Genomic DNA, 16519 nt, shown 5'->3' with positions numbered 1-16519 from the left:
TAATTCTAGAAAATCCCAAACATTTCTAACCACTTCTCTATTGGGACCAAATCCCACTTATGCACGGTTCAATTAAGTAACACACAACACAATGAGAGTCTCCATCAATTGTATTTTGCAAATTTTTGTATTAGAGATTCAAAGTTCATTAAAGTAAGCAATCTATTCAGCCTTTCAGTTAGAAATATACCAGTCTTAATAAAAGCTGTCCGCATTTGTGCAAAATTAGTTCTAAGTCACTTAGTTAAAAAACCATCCTATGATCCCATGGACAGAAGGACTTTGTACCTCTGGCAGAAATAACCCACTCTGATCCGGGGGAAAGAAGATTTAAAGTCTTTAGGATATGTCCATAAGGCTTAAGTAAAAGAAAGGTTTTAGTTTGGGTTCGGCAAGTAAGTTATCAGTCCATCTGCTAACGGCAGTAGCATCAAAAATTAATCCAGAATCCAATATAATCCAAATCTTCAAACATCGGTCAGCATAGAAAATAAATATGCAGCCCATAAGAATAAATGTAAGTGCTCAGCAAAATAATTAGAGTGTGTTGCGACCTATACGAAAAAATAAATTGAGTGTCATGCACCTCTTCTGGGGTTCCTTCTTTTATAAGTTCATTATGAAATGTCCGTGTCATGTGGTGTCACAGCACCATCGAAAGACCATCATTAGCTCAGGATCTGCATTAAGTCATCTAAAGAATAGAAACATCGGCATCATTTCCCAAGCGTACCATGAGAACTGATCAATTCATTAGCCTACACCGGCAGTCAAAAGAAACATAGTAACAAGGTAGAGACTAGTGAATGTCTTAGTTCATGGTCATGCCATTCCAATGTGAATGGGTTGTCCAGAAAGTAAAAAAATGCACAATTCGCAATGTAAAACACATTATTGTAGATCACTAAATCCATTGTTAATTTGTAGAGTAAAGGTCAACAATACTAGACATGGCTTTACATAAAAGCCTGTAACTTGACTTCTCATTGACTTCATTCAATGTATTATAGTACATTACTAAAAGGAGAGAAAATCATAATAACTTGCAAAAATCAATGTTGATCATTAATTATTACCATAACACACTAGTTATCCCTAGGAATGCTCAATTACTGCAAAACGTCATTAATTCCATATATTGCACCGTTTTCTACTTACATGTTATTAAAATCTTTTCAACATATTCATAATCTGCATCACTTCTAAACTTAGTCTATGAAATGTCAAGGTTATAACTCTTAGTTTAATAGACACCACCTAGTTTTCTATGCTATTCAATTTCTCCATTATTCTCTTCAATGACACTAGGCAATGTTTTTCTTGCACAATTTTCATCCTCTTTTTATGTCATTGTGTAAATTTAAATGTATTCTTAAATTTCACTTTTAAAGCACACACTTGTGGTGCTTCTACAACTCATTTTTTCACAACATTTTCTATCTAATGTTTGTAACATGTCATTTTCCTATTCATGATGTCAGTTATGTTTCGTTTACATATTAGGTTTTGTAAAATTAACGCTCTATCAATGGAAAAAATGGAGGTTGGGTGATAAGGTTGTGGATGAATGAATATGGTACGAGAAGTTTTTAAGCAAATAAAGAAGCTACACTTCTCGTATATTTGACCCATATCAAGCGCTACAATTTGAGGAGTGATATGTGTTAAGTGTTATATGTACACTATTTAAATGAAGATTTTGATAAGTAAATGTTAAATGAATTTCTAATATGTTGTAAAAACGGAGATAGCGTGACAAAAATATAAGGAAAAAATTAAAATCAAACTTTAGTGTATAGGTCCCATATATATTGGAATGGATAAATAAGGAAATGTTGAATTGATGATGGAACGAAAAGGTTGCCGGGGGACTCCTCTCTAATAATATTGACTACCTCAGTGCATGTTGCTTTGTAAATGATAGCAGGTTATCTGCCGCTGATGGAGACAGTCCTGAAGCCTCGTTTTTGTGCTCCTGTGCTTACTGCAGGAGGGCCATTACCCTATGCAAGACGTAAGGAGCTCTCAAGCTTGGAAGTGGTCCTGCTTCTGGGTCTCGTTGCACGCTGTAAAGGGCCACGGAGCAGAGGCTGAAACCTACCTCCTTCCTCACTCCAGCCATATTCACATATCAGCAGTGAAGTCTTCTGCAGCTTCCTTTGGGTGAGTTAAACCTGAATAGCTCTCTAGCGTCGGAGTCCCACAAGGTCGGGGCTCCCCAGTACCTCTTCCCTAAACTCTACATTCCTGGAATAGAGGCTTCTCAAACATCCTAATGCTCCCATCAGTTTCTGCAGGCAGGTTGCCTTTCCACAAGCCAACAACACAGAGGTTTTGGAATCCGGCATAGTCTACAGACTCAACTTGAGGTATTTCAAAGCTACCTTACAGATTGCCATCATTCTACCAAATAATAAAAATTGTTATACCTCAGTAGAAATAAATTTTATATGATTATAACTCTTAAGGGTAAGACTTCTGAAACTGACTTATTTGTAAGGAAGATGGACTGGAACAGTATATTAACGGTTATCCGTTTTCATCAGCAATCCTAGATCAAACATTTACTATACAGCCACTTATTAATAATATGTAGAATAGTAAAAAATGATGATGTATATGGAGAAATTTCTCTGTGTCAGGGTTCCACAGGTAAGAAATACAGTGTTCTACAATAAATTAAACATGTAGAAGAACACTTTGAAGTATTGTTTGTTCTTCTTTTATTGCGTGCGATTGCCCAGCCAACACGCGTTTCGTCCGAGGAATACCCCAAGACTTCTTTAGGGCTGTAATGATGTACAAGAAAGCATAATCAGACAATTTGAACCCACAGGGTCATTGGTGTGCTGTCAGTGGTGACTGGTGACAAGGTGAAAAAGCAACCTCCTTGACAAAACCCATGTTTTACAAGATCCATTTGATCCATATATGATGGTGCTGGAGCTATAGTGGAAATGGTGCACAGTGTCAAAACTCATTGTATTGTGCCATTCGTGTTACACCTTTAATATTGGTGCCTGTAACATACAACTGTGAGTGAGGTCGTCGTTGAAAACAATTTAAGAAGGAAAGATATCGTAGGGAAGAGAAAGAAGGGGAGGTTGAGAGCGACAAAGTAAGGAGGAGGGAAAGAGAACTTCATGAGAGGAACGTTCCTTCAGTTTCTCCAATAGACTGGCAACGCCGTTTCAAGAGCCTTTCAGGTAGGCATGCACTTGAGTGTGCCTGGGTTAACACTTTAGAGGGCAGATATTCTCCTGCCCAGGGAACCGGTCCACAACATGTATTGGTTTCCCCTAATCCGGAGTCATTCCTGGCCTCTCTCACTCCACCTTCCCCCTCCGTCTCCCCTGTCACATTCCTCTCATGAAGTTCTCTTTCCCTCCACCTTACTTTATCGTTCTCACCCTCCCCTTCTTTCTCTTCCCTACTACATTTTTCCTTCTTCTTAAATTGTTTTCAACGACGACCGCACTCACGGTTGTATGTTACAGGCCCCAATATTAAATGTGTAACAAGAATGTCACAATACAATGAGTTTTTGGCACTGTGCACCATTTCCACCATAGCTCCAGCACCATCATATGTGGATCAAATGGATCTTGTAAAACATGGATTTTGTCACGGAGGGTCGCCACTGACAGCACACCAATGACCCTGTGGGTTCAAAGTGTCTGATTTACTCTTTCTTGTACATCATTACGGCCCTGAAGAAGTCTTGGGGTATTCCCCAGACGAAACGCGTGCTGGCTGGGCAATCGCATGCAATAGAAGAAGAACAAACAATACTTCAAAGTGTTCTTCTACATGTTTAATTTATTGTATAACACTGTATTTCTTACCTGTTGAACCCTGATACAGAGAAATTGCTCCATATACATCATTGACGCGCACACAGGCCCGTTTTTGCTTTGTTGACCTTGTGTCAGTTTCCAGGGGTTAAGGGACATCCCCCACCTGTAGCACCGTTGCATAACTAGTGTAGTCAAATACTTGCGTACACCCGGTTCAGGCCCCACCACCTACCGCACACTTCAAAAACCCTGCTCCTTGCATAGTAAACAAGCATTTACAATGCAATAGGTCTCGCATTTTTTAAAGCTGGAGCTATTGGCATTGAAAATGACTATTTTTTACTTGTGCTCTTTTATTTGCAGTAGAGTAAATATATTTGTATAGTGCTATTGGTATTGATACGACTTTGCGATGCTGGAGAACGAGTTGATGGACAATAAAAAGAGCGATCCTAAACGAGGGACAGTGGGACAAGTAGAGCAAAGAGACTGCTATGAAGTACTGTTGGGAGAGCCATATAGAGAGACTGAATGGATAAGATGGAGGGACTAAAAGGCTGGGATGAAAAGCGGGACTGGCTGAGAAACCGAGAGCCTCTGGTGAAAGGAGGGACAGAATGACGAAGGGCGAGATAGCCAATAAAGTACCGGAGGGTAGTGCCATTAGAAGACAGTTAAAGGCGGATGTGAAAGGAGCAGTCCACTAAAACTGGGAGCCTCTGGTAAAGAGGAGGTACAGTGTTTGATGTGAAAGAAGTGACTGTGTGACAGTAAGAGCGGAGAGACAGCAATGAAGTAGTGGTAATGTTTTTACACATGTTTTGTTTGCAGTGGAGCCTTTTTTTTTTTTTTTTCAAAGTAAACTAAAGTTAAAGCTATATTGAGGCTGTAAATCAAGCGATCGGCACCCAGGAGACAGCGGGAAGGGAAGTGGTTCAGGGTGGGGAGATGAAAGGCTGGGACAGGAGAGCAAGTGAACAGTGGGGTGGGAGGTGATCTGGGTACTGGAGAACAACCAGCTGGTGGCCCAGCAGTTTCGGGAAAGCAAATCAATTGGTTTGCCAGTGTGAAATAAAGAAAAGTAAATACGTTGTAAAAGCAACTCCATTTTAAACACTGAAAGACGCGCTGTAAGTCAAAGCGTCGCCGTTTTGAAATAAATAAAGATGCGAGGCGATGCCGATTGCTCGCTGCCACACATTCCTGTCTATTTTCCCAATTGTTTACTTTTGTGTCTGATTGTAAACAAATTATTAGGTAAATGAACCTTTTGGATCGGACCACAAAATTTTTACATTTAATTGTATAAGTCATGCACTTTTGTTGCACATAGAGGGCGAAATCCAGAGCAAAATAAGAGACTCGCAACACCAAATGTGCCTGTGCTATAAAAAACAAGTAGTCCCCAAAGAACAAGGAGTCTGGACAGGAAAGGTATTGACAGTAAAATAACCGGTTAATACTTCAGAGGCAGTTGTCCTAAGGAATTAGATCACTTTCTTGGAAGTAGAAAATATTCCACTTGCACACTTATTGCCATATTTACACTTGCGTGAAAAGACCACTGTACTGGGCCAGGGGATGGTTGCTACCTGTAAATATGATGTAGATTATTGACATTATTGTGTGAGGACATTAATAGGGCTGTAGGTAACCAAGTGGGGCCGACAGGGAAGTGTTCCTAACATCAGCCATGGGTTTGAACTGCATAGGGAAATGCAAGAGTTGCGCTTGGTACTTACACTTGCACCGTGGACTATGGTGCAGCGTGAGCGTGTACAAACCGGTTGTGTACTGTGACATATTTTCTTTGTCCTGAGGGATGGAAATTAGAAAAATGTTTATCCTGAACCGCCTCGAGGCAGAAGTAACTCGTGAAAACATGAAAGAACGCCCTCTTTAATTTTCGGAGCTAGAAAAACACCTTGAATACCTTGGTAACATTTCTGCAAAAACCCCACACCCTGCTGCACGCTTCACATTCCAAACAGCACCGCTCGAAACAACGTATGCAAGGTAAAGGAAACTGGAAGCAACTGAGTATATTCAAGTGTTCAGCTCCATCCTAGAAAGTTAACATCCACCAAAATATTTTGTCTGCAAATTACTGTATATTTGAGTTAACAAATCTAGCCTCGGGACAGGCGCACTTTGAGGGATGGGGCTGATGATGCAAAGGAGAAAGACCGGCGAGACACTGGTGGAATCGGGTAACTGATGGTAAGAACTTAGCAGATGAAGTATGTGAGGGATGCGAAGGAGAAACACTGGCAGGACACTGGTGAAATCAGGTAACTGGTGGAAGGTACTTAGCAGAGGAAGCATGTGATGGTAGATGCTTTAAGAATCTTGATTATGACGGACAGGCTGCAATAGTTAGAGCTGTCAATGAGAAATAGTGGAGCAAAGTTTTGGGAATCGCGTTGGTGACATAGCAATTTGGGTGTTCCGGCACTGATGTTTTGGGGGATATTCAAAGAGATGAGGGTAATAATACGGATGCGTTTACACTCCTCAACTTCGCTACCGGATCTTACCGCCAATTCTCTCCCAGCAGGTGAAGTTCTTTGCCTCGCTCCCGGAGTCTCCTCCCAGTCACGGGTTGAGCCTTCCGTTGGATATTCGCTTTCTTGCGCACACTCGGAACGGGTGCTGCAATGGCGGAGCCAAAGGTGGGAAGCGGAACAACTACGGCCTCAACCCAATGAGCAGGAGAGGGCGGGGGTGCGCTCAGTGGCAGAACAGGGACGCGCAGCATGCTCAGGGGCAGCACAAGCGGAGATAAGGAAGGGGCAGCACAGGCCAGCATCTCAGACAATCCTGTGCACGCACGAAATAGACAGCAGCAGGAGGCGCACGCGCAGAGAAGGCGTATGTAAAGATTGATTTTTAACATTTAGAGAAGCATCCTAGAGTTTCGCAGGTCCCGTTGCTTCACCAAGTATAAGCAAGGGAGAGAGACACATGCGTGCGCGCGTTGTGCCTCACACAATGCCTGAAATGTTGAGAGCAAGAGACGGCCGCGCGCGTGCACAACTCCTGTCCGGGCAGGCACGCAGAGGAAGACAGGGAGTGAACCCAACAGGTTTCCCTCCCAATAGAAAGCAGGGATTTGGCAAGCGCGTCAGTAAGAAGCGTGGGTGGAGCTTCCACCCTCGCTTCGGAAGAAAAGCATGACAATAGATCTCGCCAGGAGCAAGCAGCGAATGCGCTGCATCGCCTAGACGAGACCTAAACATGATGACACTTTCCTTTCATATTACTTGAAAAATGGCTGTCGGATACGGTATTCGAGGGTCATTTTTTCAAGTTCTTTTCCATTGAAAGGGCACATCAAATTCCAGGACGACCACCACCTCCTGGGTCGAATGCAATACCAGTTATTGCCAGACTTTTCTAAACTACAGAGACCGGGATCTCTTTCAGAATCTCTTCTAGATTAAAAGTCCCAAGGGCCTGTAAAGGTGCCACTATAATGGCCTACCCAGAACAATACAGCAGGCGTACAACAGTGCCGCAACTCCTATATGGTGGTAGAGAAACAACTGCTCCAACTGGGCATGAAATAGACCCTCCTCTTTCCGTCCAAACTGAGGGTGGTGGAAGGTAAAACACATTTCTTCCAATCGCCTGTCGAGACGTGGACTAGCTACAAAGGAAGGTGATACCGCTTCCCAAAGAGTATGAAAAATCAATTCAAGTACGGGAATGTAAACGCAAATAGAAGAGGAAAACAGACTTCCTGGGAGCCACCCCCCCCTCGAAGCAAGCAGCACAGATGGTAATACAACAAAGTCCGAACCTCTTTGCCGTCATGGATCAGACACAGACACTGGAACTAATTTATTGGATGATTCGCAGCATATCAGACCGGTCCATACTCCCAGACCAGCCGATGACCTGACCAATGGTCAGTGCCACTCTGCCCTTAACCCCTTCGCTGCTGCGGACATTCCGCTGCAGCGCTGGGGGGGGCAGGGGGGCAGCGCGGTGGGCCTGTGCTCATGACGGAGCCGCTCCGTCATGAGCCACAGTTGAGCTGTGCTCATGACGGAACGGTTCCGTCATGACTCCGCCCATTTGCGTTGTCCCCCCGCACAGGCGGGGAAACAGCGCCGCGCAGGCGGAGCGGCCGCCAACAGGATTGTCATGACGGAACCGTTCCGTCATGAGCACACGGCAACCGTGGCTCATGACGGAACGGTTCCGTCATGAGCGGGGAAGGGGTTAAACAACATCTTTGGAGCGTCGCTGCCATGACCACAGGTGTCATAAGGCAACTGTGATCCTGCTGTTTTAGCAGCCATACAGACCTCTTAAGGCCGGAGCAGAGAATAGATCACACCCCCAAACATCGAACGGGATGAGACAGCCTTCCTCATAGAGGTTAATTATTGCATGTGTTTATAGTATTCAAATGGCATGAGGCATGAAACACAACATGCCAGGGAGTTGGTTTTCCTAGAAAGTTGGTTATCAAAGTTTATTACGGCTATAGTGTGACATGCACTAAGTCACTCACAAACACCGCCCCACCCAGGCACTTAAGGGCGCTATGGATTCCCCAATTGCCAGCCCACACGAAGACGAAGCGACGGAGGGTGTCGCCAACATGACTTCTAAAGACCCCTGGGGACCCACACATGATGCCACCATGCACAAATCATTCGGACTCTCAACATGGACAGAATGCTGGACACCACATCAACAGTGACACCCAAATATAACATCCTGACTTGGAACATATGGGATTTGGCCACACTCTTCAAACGACATGCAGTCTATTCATACCTCCAGTGATGACACATGCAAATTGCATGTCTTCAATAGACTCGCCTGACCACCACAGAACTTACAAAACTAAGCAAGGGGTGGGGGAAAATATACAGAACAATGTACTTCGCATACTCCAGAATGTCATTAATATAGATAGCACCAGAAGTCCCACTGACAGTAGATATATGTAAGGTGGATCCAGAAAGCAGGTTTGTCATATTTGAGGGGCGGCTGGATGGAGACCCACTGGGCATACTATCACTAGATGCGCCAAAAATGGGTCACCACGGCTTCCTGAAGCAAACTTCTCTGATACTGCTAAATGATCCACAGGACCTGTGTATGTGGTGGGGGGGAGTTGATTTTAATTGTGTTCTAGATATAGATATGGACCAATCAACACCGCCCCTGCATGGCACTATCTTCACCAAAATGATACGTACCTTCCAACAATGGGTAGAGTATGTGCAGATGTGGGATATGTGAAGGTTGAGAAACCCTACCCATAGAGAGTGCTCTTTCTATTCCCTGGTGCACTGACCACGCACAAGACTTGACGTGTTCCTTTGCACTGCCAAAATGCATGCGACAATTGACATGGTATACCTGGCCTGCACCATCTCGGACCACAACCAGCTGAATATGGTAGTACAGTGGGAGAAAAGTAGGGTCAGGAGCTGAACCTGAAGGTTCTGCTCTGCACACTACAAGATATGCCCTTCCGGGATACCATAGGTGCTCATATCTCCGAATACTTCACTGAAAGCGATGGCACAACCCAATCCAGAGCGGGAGGCCTTCAAGTTGGTGATAAGGGCACACTGCATTGCACAGCATGCGGGAAAACAAACTATTACAAAAACCGAAGCTGATCTGCGCTTAGCTTTACGACACTAGCACTTAGAACTGCTAGTCAGACTAGGAGCACTAGATTAGAAAGAATACATAACCAGACAACATGGGCACAAAGTGAGGAAACTGTTAGCATGGTTACGGAGGGAAGACAAAGCACACAGCCCCATAGCACTGCTATTGCAATCTGACTGCAAGGACATCACCTCGCAAGTAGATATAAATGACGCTTTTTGCAACTATTATAATTCACTATACTCAGAGGGCCCAGCACTGACCACCAACCAACTACTTGAATACACCGAGACATACTGATACCCAGCATAAATCCACTGCAATGCAGCAAACTGGTCAAACCGCTCCAGATCAAGGAGATACGAGCCTTAATTGCACAGATAGCACACAACAAAAGACCAGGGACCGACCAATGGCCTCCCCTTTGAATTTTACTCCACCTACAGCATGCGCCTATCCCCAAAACTGCTCCAGATGTATACTGAAGCACGGCCAAGTGAACTACTGCCGGAATCCTTACGGGAGGAATTAATCGGGGTGCTTCCTAAACCTGCTAGAGACCCCGCAGATGTGAAATCAAATAGACAGCTGTCCTTGGTAAACCTGGACTACAAAATACTAGCTAACGTTCTTGATAACAGACAGCTGCCAATAGTTGGGTTCTTGGTCCAACCAATCCAAAACTGATTCATTGCAGAGAGGAGCACATTTTTAAATATCGGGAGACGTCTATCCCTCATGGGAGATGATTCAGCTACCACCACAAATTGCCTGGCAGTATCTCTCGACAAGGCATTCGAAACACTAGGTTGGCCTTATCTTCTAATGGTACTTGAGAGAAAGGGCAAAGGTCTCGCATTCCTGGGGTGGATTGGTACTATATACAACCAAGAGTTAAGATGGGACCAGTCATATCCGAGCTCTTCATAATAAGCAGGGGCACCCGCTAGGGTTGCGCACACACCCCATTGATTTTCACACTAGCCCTGGGGCCACTGGTGTTCTTACTTCAATCAAAGGCAGTTGAGAGGGTAATCCGCACCACTGGAATATGACATATAATAATTATATGTGGATGGCACCCTGTTTTATCTATAACACACATTCTACACTGCCTCAACTTGAGATATGGCTGGAAACCTATGGAAAGTTCTCAGGCCTTAAAAATAATTGGGGCAAGTCCTGCCTATCCCCGCTAGGAATCACACATGAAACTCCCCACCTGATTTGAACGGGGATTTGATACTGTCAAATATCTTGGCGTACAGATATATCCACGCCGGACCTCATGGAGGGTAATCTGGGCAAGGCTCTCAGATCGATCCGAAGCTCTATGCCGTTCTGGATCTCCCTCCTGCTCTCGCTGGTAGGCCGAGTGGCGATAGCTAAAATGCTAATACTGCCGAGATTTTTGTATTTATTCACAGCCTTGTCGGTGATCCTGCTACTGTCTTTATTTACAGACACTGCATGGTCTCCTTTTCAACCTCCTATGTGGGTGCGGCAGAAAAAGAGGAGCACTGCATAAAGTGCAGCGACCAGTGACTGAGTGTGGCTTGGGAGCCCCTAATTATGAGCTGGACCATACAGCAACACAACTACAGTGGCCGATGAAATGGGTGGGTGAAATTCCAAATGCATATAGGCAGGAAGAGGCGTGACTTATAGGTACCACACTTTCCTGACCTGGATTCTTCAATCAACCAGGTAGATACAGCCGGGGATTGAGTTGATGAGGACAGCAAAGTAATTTTGCCGTAAATACATACAAGCAGATTCCCCTCTCCCTACGCCCCCCAATAAGAACTGTGGGCACTACCAGAAGTCCAGGAAGTGTTGAAAAGGTAAGGGGCGAAGCATGGAAAGAAGTTGTAGTTAGACAGGTGGGAGACTTGTTCACTGATGGCAAACTGAATACATTTTTAGGACATGGTAGATGCATCTGAAATTCCGCATGACCAGTTTCTAACATGCAATGCACTCAAACATGTCATGCACACCATGTGGGGTGAGGGACAAGCTGAACTGGCCACTTCTCCGCTCCTGGCGGGACGTCTCGTCTATGAATTGTGTGGGAAGGCGGAGACAACACTTTACACTCTATTGTAGACACAACAGAACCAGAACACCAGTAATAAAACCAAATGGGAAACCGAAACTGTAATGAGAACGTCAGTAGTATTAGATCGCCAGATACCATGCCCACCTGAGCTCTGCCTCTTAGGCCTCATGCCAAGATCCAAAAACGACAGACTGCTGTGCAGACTTGTAGCTCTGACGCTCCTACTATTTAGAAGATGCATAGCAATGGCCTGGAAGTAGAGTGCCCATTTCAACAAGTCACGTGTCCATAACCCCACATCTGGGACTGCAAAGGCAGAAGCCGATATACTCGCACTACTGAAACTGAAAGAGGGTCGTGGACCCATAGACCTAACTAATGTGGGATGTATACATTGGGAACCTGGAAGAAAGGAATGCCAACAGACCACCCTTAGTATGTGATTAGAGTACACCACCAATGATGCACAATAGCTTGGCGGCAGACCTCTGGACTGGAACTTGGTGGGAGATGACTTGTATAGATTAGTACTGAGCACGCGCATCCATACATAGTACATAGGCTGGGAGGTCGCACCGCTGGCAGCCCTTGCAACACAGAAGTGTCAATGGGGTCAGGCAACTGGTTATAGGCCTGTATACTGCTCTGGAGAAATCGAATTTCACGGTCCACTGGAAGGATTATCCATTAGCTGCACACCCACAGGGCATCCAAGGAGATATGGAAGAGGGACCCCACCCTCCATCATTCTGAAACCAATGCAAAGAAGTTCTTAAATGCAGATTTTCCCACTTGCCATAATGGCTTGCCTCATGAGTAATGCGGGATGGACCAATGGGTTGGAAAACTGTTCTATGCATCCAGACATATATGACGAACAATACTGTAAGATCACACGGATATTAACCATGTTAAAATTAAATAAAGAGATTTAAACATAAAATCGATATGTCTAAACTACTCTGCCGTTGGTTTCCACATGCAAAATATCAGTATAATGTATCCTTGCCTGAACTGTAAGAGTGTTACCAAAAGATCTATTTTAAATACCCATTAACTGGTAAATACATGCAAAGCAGTTTGTCACAAATTGTTCCTGAAAGAAAAAGTACGCTGAGCAAACATCACGACTCGCAAGGAAGGAAATAAATGCACATAATCGTACATTAGATGTTGTGAAATCTAGTTTATCATGACATTTTTGTGAAAATGTTCACTCGGTTGCAAAGATTTGAGTTCAAATCTGTGAACAAGTTTACATTCCACATGAGGTGGAAGATTAAGGAATCCTTTAGTTCGCCAAGAGTGCCGGCGGGTGTACTTTTTACAAACCATACTACTGTCCGGTCTGAATAACACATTAGAATGTTTGTGTTTTTATGAATACAGCTGCATAGAACAGTTTTGGTTTTGATATTACACTACATTGCGATACTATATAGATATGTTAAACATATACGAAAGATATGCAGTACATCGACATTAAGGATGGAGCATTAAAGCATGGTGGGAACAGAGAACCAGGGCCTGGAGTTATGGCCTAAGGTTGCCAATATAGCTGGGACTTTTTCAGTGCTGCATAAACGACCACGCCTTTTTATGTTGTCGTTTCCATCCATGAACTGGTAAAATGCATGAACTTGTCTGGGTTGCACAGACATTGCATTTGGGGGGGTGGACTATTTTGTGGTAAGTTATAGGTTTATTTAGTTAACATGTCAGTATTTGAATTCGAAATGGAAGATGAATTTCCTTACATTGTTGATGAAGTACATGTTATTTACCCACAACGTGTCTAGATATTAAAAATCATGGAATGCTGAATAAGAATATATTTACCTTTTATATGAAGTTGAGATAAATGTATTAGTCCAATTGCTTCATTAAGCCTCTGATAAAAAAAATTACAAATAGAAATGTGTGCATTCAGAAGGTAGTGTGTAGCTTATTTAGAAAATGTTTTCAACACAATCTAGGATATCACTGTTCTGTTGTGGCTATATAGAAATGATCACTTAATCCAAAAGTGTGGAATCTTGTAAAAAAAAAAAAGCATTGTGTGTGGAGGAACTATATATAATTACCAAGCTGCATGAGGATGCCATTGGTACAGGGTAACGACTTCTGGTAGGTTACTCTTTGTTGAAAGACATACCGTTTGAGAATGGAAGGGACTGGAATTGCTCACTGTTGCTCATAGCTATTTTTAATTTGGTGATTTAGTGAGACATTGGACGCGCTGTTTGACAATCTGTAATGTTCTAATTGCATGGGCAAAGAACACAATGTGAAAAGCAACAATTATAATTTTGATGCAGGGAAAGCTCCCTCCGTTCGAGCGGAGGAGTGTTGCCCCACTTAAAAATCCCCCCAAAGATGAAAAATTAATTGGCAATTATTACCGTTTTATTTTTCCTCCTCCGCCCTGAGCCGCGCACCAGGACTGAGGTGGGGCCACTGCTGATTGACAGAAGAATGTGACTCCGCAGGGAGGAGGTTGGGCTGGTATGGCACTGTTTAAAGTGCGCATGTCTTTTTGGCCAGCCGTCTTGCAACGGCCAGCCACATGTGCGCACTTTAAATCTCTCAACCCAGCTATCTGAAGACAGCTGGGTTGAGAGACAGTGCTGGCCTCTAAGGTGCTGAGGAGCTCCCGAGTGAGGCCGCTCCCACCAATCCTGACGCTGCTCACATGCTGCATGTGAGCAGTGCCAGGATTGGGCAAGAGACTTCCAGCATCCAGTTCAGAGACGAGAAGGTCTGAAGCGGAGACTTTGTGTCAGGTAGGTGTTTTTTTTTTTTTGTATTTTTTTTGTATTTCCCCCCTCTCATCCCCCCCACCCCACCTCTACTTCCCGGTAGATGCCAGCCGCCAGTGTTTGATGTCTTATTTGATTGTATTGCTCCATTTTAGAAATCTATTCATTTAATGAGCGTTTTCTGTCTTCACTATCATTAAGACTATCAGTTATGTGCATTGACTAGACTGCTGGGAAAGTATCATATGTTTGTGGAAAGAAACGAAGGACCAGAAATTCATTCGCTCTGTAAATGCCATCAACTGAGGTTAAGAATCACGTGAGTAAGCATAGTAGTGAAACTATTTTTAAGTTTGAGTTTATTGAAACCAGAAAAAATAGAACAATGGTACAATCAAAAAATAATTGAACTATAATTAAAATACAAGATCATATTAAAGGATAAGAAATATAAAGGTTACAATAAACATTATGTCCTAGAGAAAAGGAAGGGTGGGGGGAAGGGGTGAGAAGCAATAACATCTATCATCAAAAAGGGATATGATGAAGGATGAAGACTGTAAGATTAAACATTGTATTTAATGAAGAAAAATTAAGAAAAAGATATAATCATATATTCATGTAAATGTGAAATATAGTAACCATACTAGTTTGATAGACAAAAAAGACAGCGAAACAACATCATGGCGGTTTACGGACATTGTCCGACGAATTCCCAATTGCAGTGGTGGAAGCGTTTGAGAAAGCAAAGTCAGATAAATATGTAGTGAGAGGAAGCCATAATAAATCTCTTTTAATTGCTAGAGAAATAGGAGTGACATAGTTAGTTAGTATCTAGTCTATGATGAAAACACAGGGCGTTCCACCAGGCTTTGTAAGTGACTTTATCTGCCTGTTTCCAATTAGAGGTGATTAAGTGTAGGGCAATCGCTATTAACAAATCTATCCGCTGAAAATTTGAAGGGGATTGAGGCCAAGAAGGGGATAGGGAACCTAGAAAAATATTTGATAAGGAAAAGGGGACCTTGGTTTTAAAAATTATTAATTTGAGACCAAACTAAATGCCAAAATTTGTCAATGTTAGGAAAGTCGAATAGCATGTGTTTTAGGTCCGCATTTGAGAAGGGGCAAGACCAGCATGTTGACGGGGTAGTAGAGGAGAAGGAAGCTAAAATCGCAGGTGAATATAATAAGCGTTGGTAAACAAAATAAAGAGTTTGGGTAGTATTGGCTGCTCGTGAGGTCTTCTGGATCTTTAACCACAATTTATCCCAAACGGCGACAGTCCAACATTGCGATAGATCTCTTTCCCATGCCAATTCAGTCTTTGATTTAAGCCTTCCTGAAGGTGATAAAAGACATTTGTAAAGAGAGGATGCAGAAGGGGAAGTGGACAATAAAGGGAATAACGTAGAGCATGTCATAGGAAGCGATGGAAGAGAAGGAAGTAATGAGAGATATTGATGAAGAGAAGGGAGTAAAAGGTCCTATTGCTTCTTAAAAGAATTAGGAAGGGCAAATTTATATTGAAGGTCAGAAAAAGATAAAGGGTTATTATCAGACAAAAGTTGAGAGATCCATATCGGGCCTTTAGATTTCCATAATTTCCAATAAAAGGTACGATTTTTAATGTGTAGCAGTTTATTGTGCCAAATAGGTTGTTGAGGTAGGGAAGTAACGGAGGGATAGAAGGAGGGAAGGAGAGGAGCCAAAAGTTTGTGAGTATGAGAAATAACAGAGGAACGCAAAAAGGAGGTGTTAGCGGAGAAAGCAAGAGTTTCCAAAAATTCGAAGGGGGAAGTGAAGAATTTTTCTATGGACAACCATACCGGAGGGTGTGTTAAAGAGTCAGAAGAAAGCCAGTGACAGGCTTGTTTTAAAGAAAACGAATAGTGATACGATTTGAAGTCAGGAAATGTAAGTCCTCCGTTTGATTTATCCTTCTTAAGAGTGGATAGAGCTATGCGAGACTGTGGAAATTTAGCTCGCAAACTGAACATTATCTGCGCCATCTTGCCCCTCCCCAGCACCACGCGCAACGAATGCACGGCCGCCATTTTAGGCACCCCGCTCTCTCCGCTCACTCTCGACCGCCAGCGTTTTCCCTTGGCGCTGCAAGCATCCCCCGCGCGCCGGCCACCCCCGCTCTCTCATACAGGCCATAAACCCTCTCCTTCTGCGCGACCCTGCTACGGAACCACTTCCAACCGACAACCCATACATGGTCATGCCTCTCCTTTGATAACCCCCTTTCTCTG

General features: G+C 43.5%; 1 protein-coding gene across 3 annotated transcripts in view; it reads left to right on the top strand.

The window, feature by feature from the left end:
• The window catches only part of PRR5 (proline rich 5), a 559320-nt gene that overhangs the window by 60935 nt on the left and 481866 nt on the right, over positions 1–16519 (top strand). For 2 of the 3 annotated variants that reach the window (XM_085652446.1, XM_085652447.1), the window contains exon 2: positions 1991–2163. The exons of the other annotated variant lie outside the window; for it this stretch is intronic. The gene's annotated coding sequence lies outside the window, so the exon portion shown is untranslated. The remainder of the gene's footprint in view (positions 1–1990; positions 2164–16519) is intronic. 3 annotated transcript variants of the gene reach the window in all.

This window comes from Triturus cristatus, chromosome 4_1, assembly GCF_964204655.1.
Source record: "Triturus cristatus chromosome 4_1, aTriCri1.1, whole genome shotgun sequence".
Classification (NCBI taxonomy): domain Eukaryota; kingdom Metazoa; phylum Chordata; class Amphibia; order Caudata; family Salamandridae; genus Triturus; species Triturus cristatus.
The sequence above is the reverse complement of the archived record's forward strand: the minus strand, read 5'-3'. Positions and strand labels throughout refer to the sequence as shown.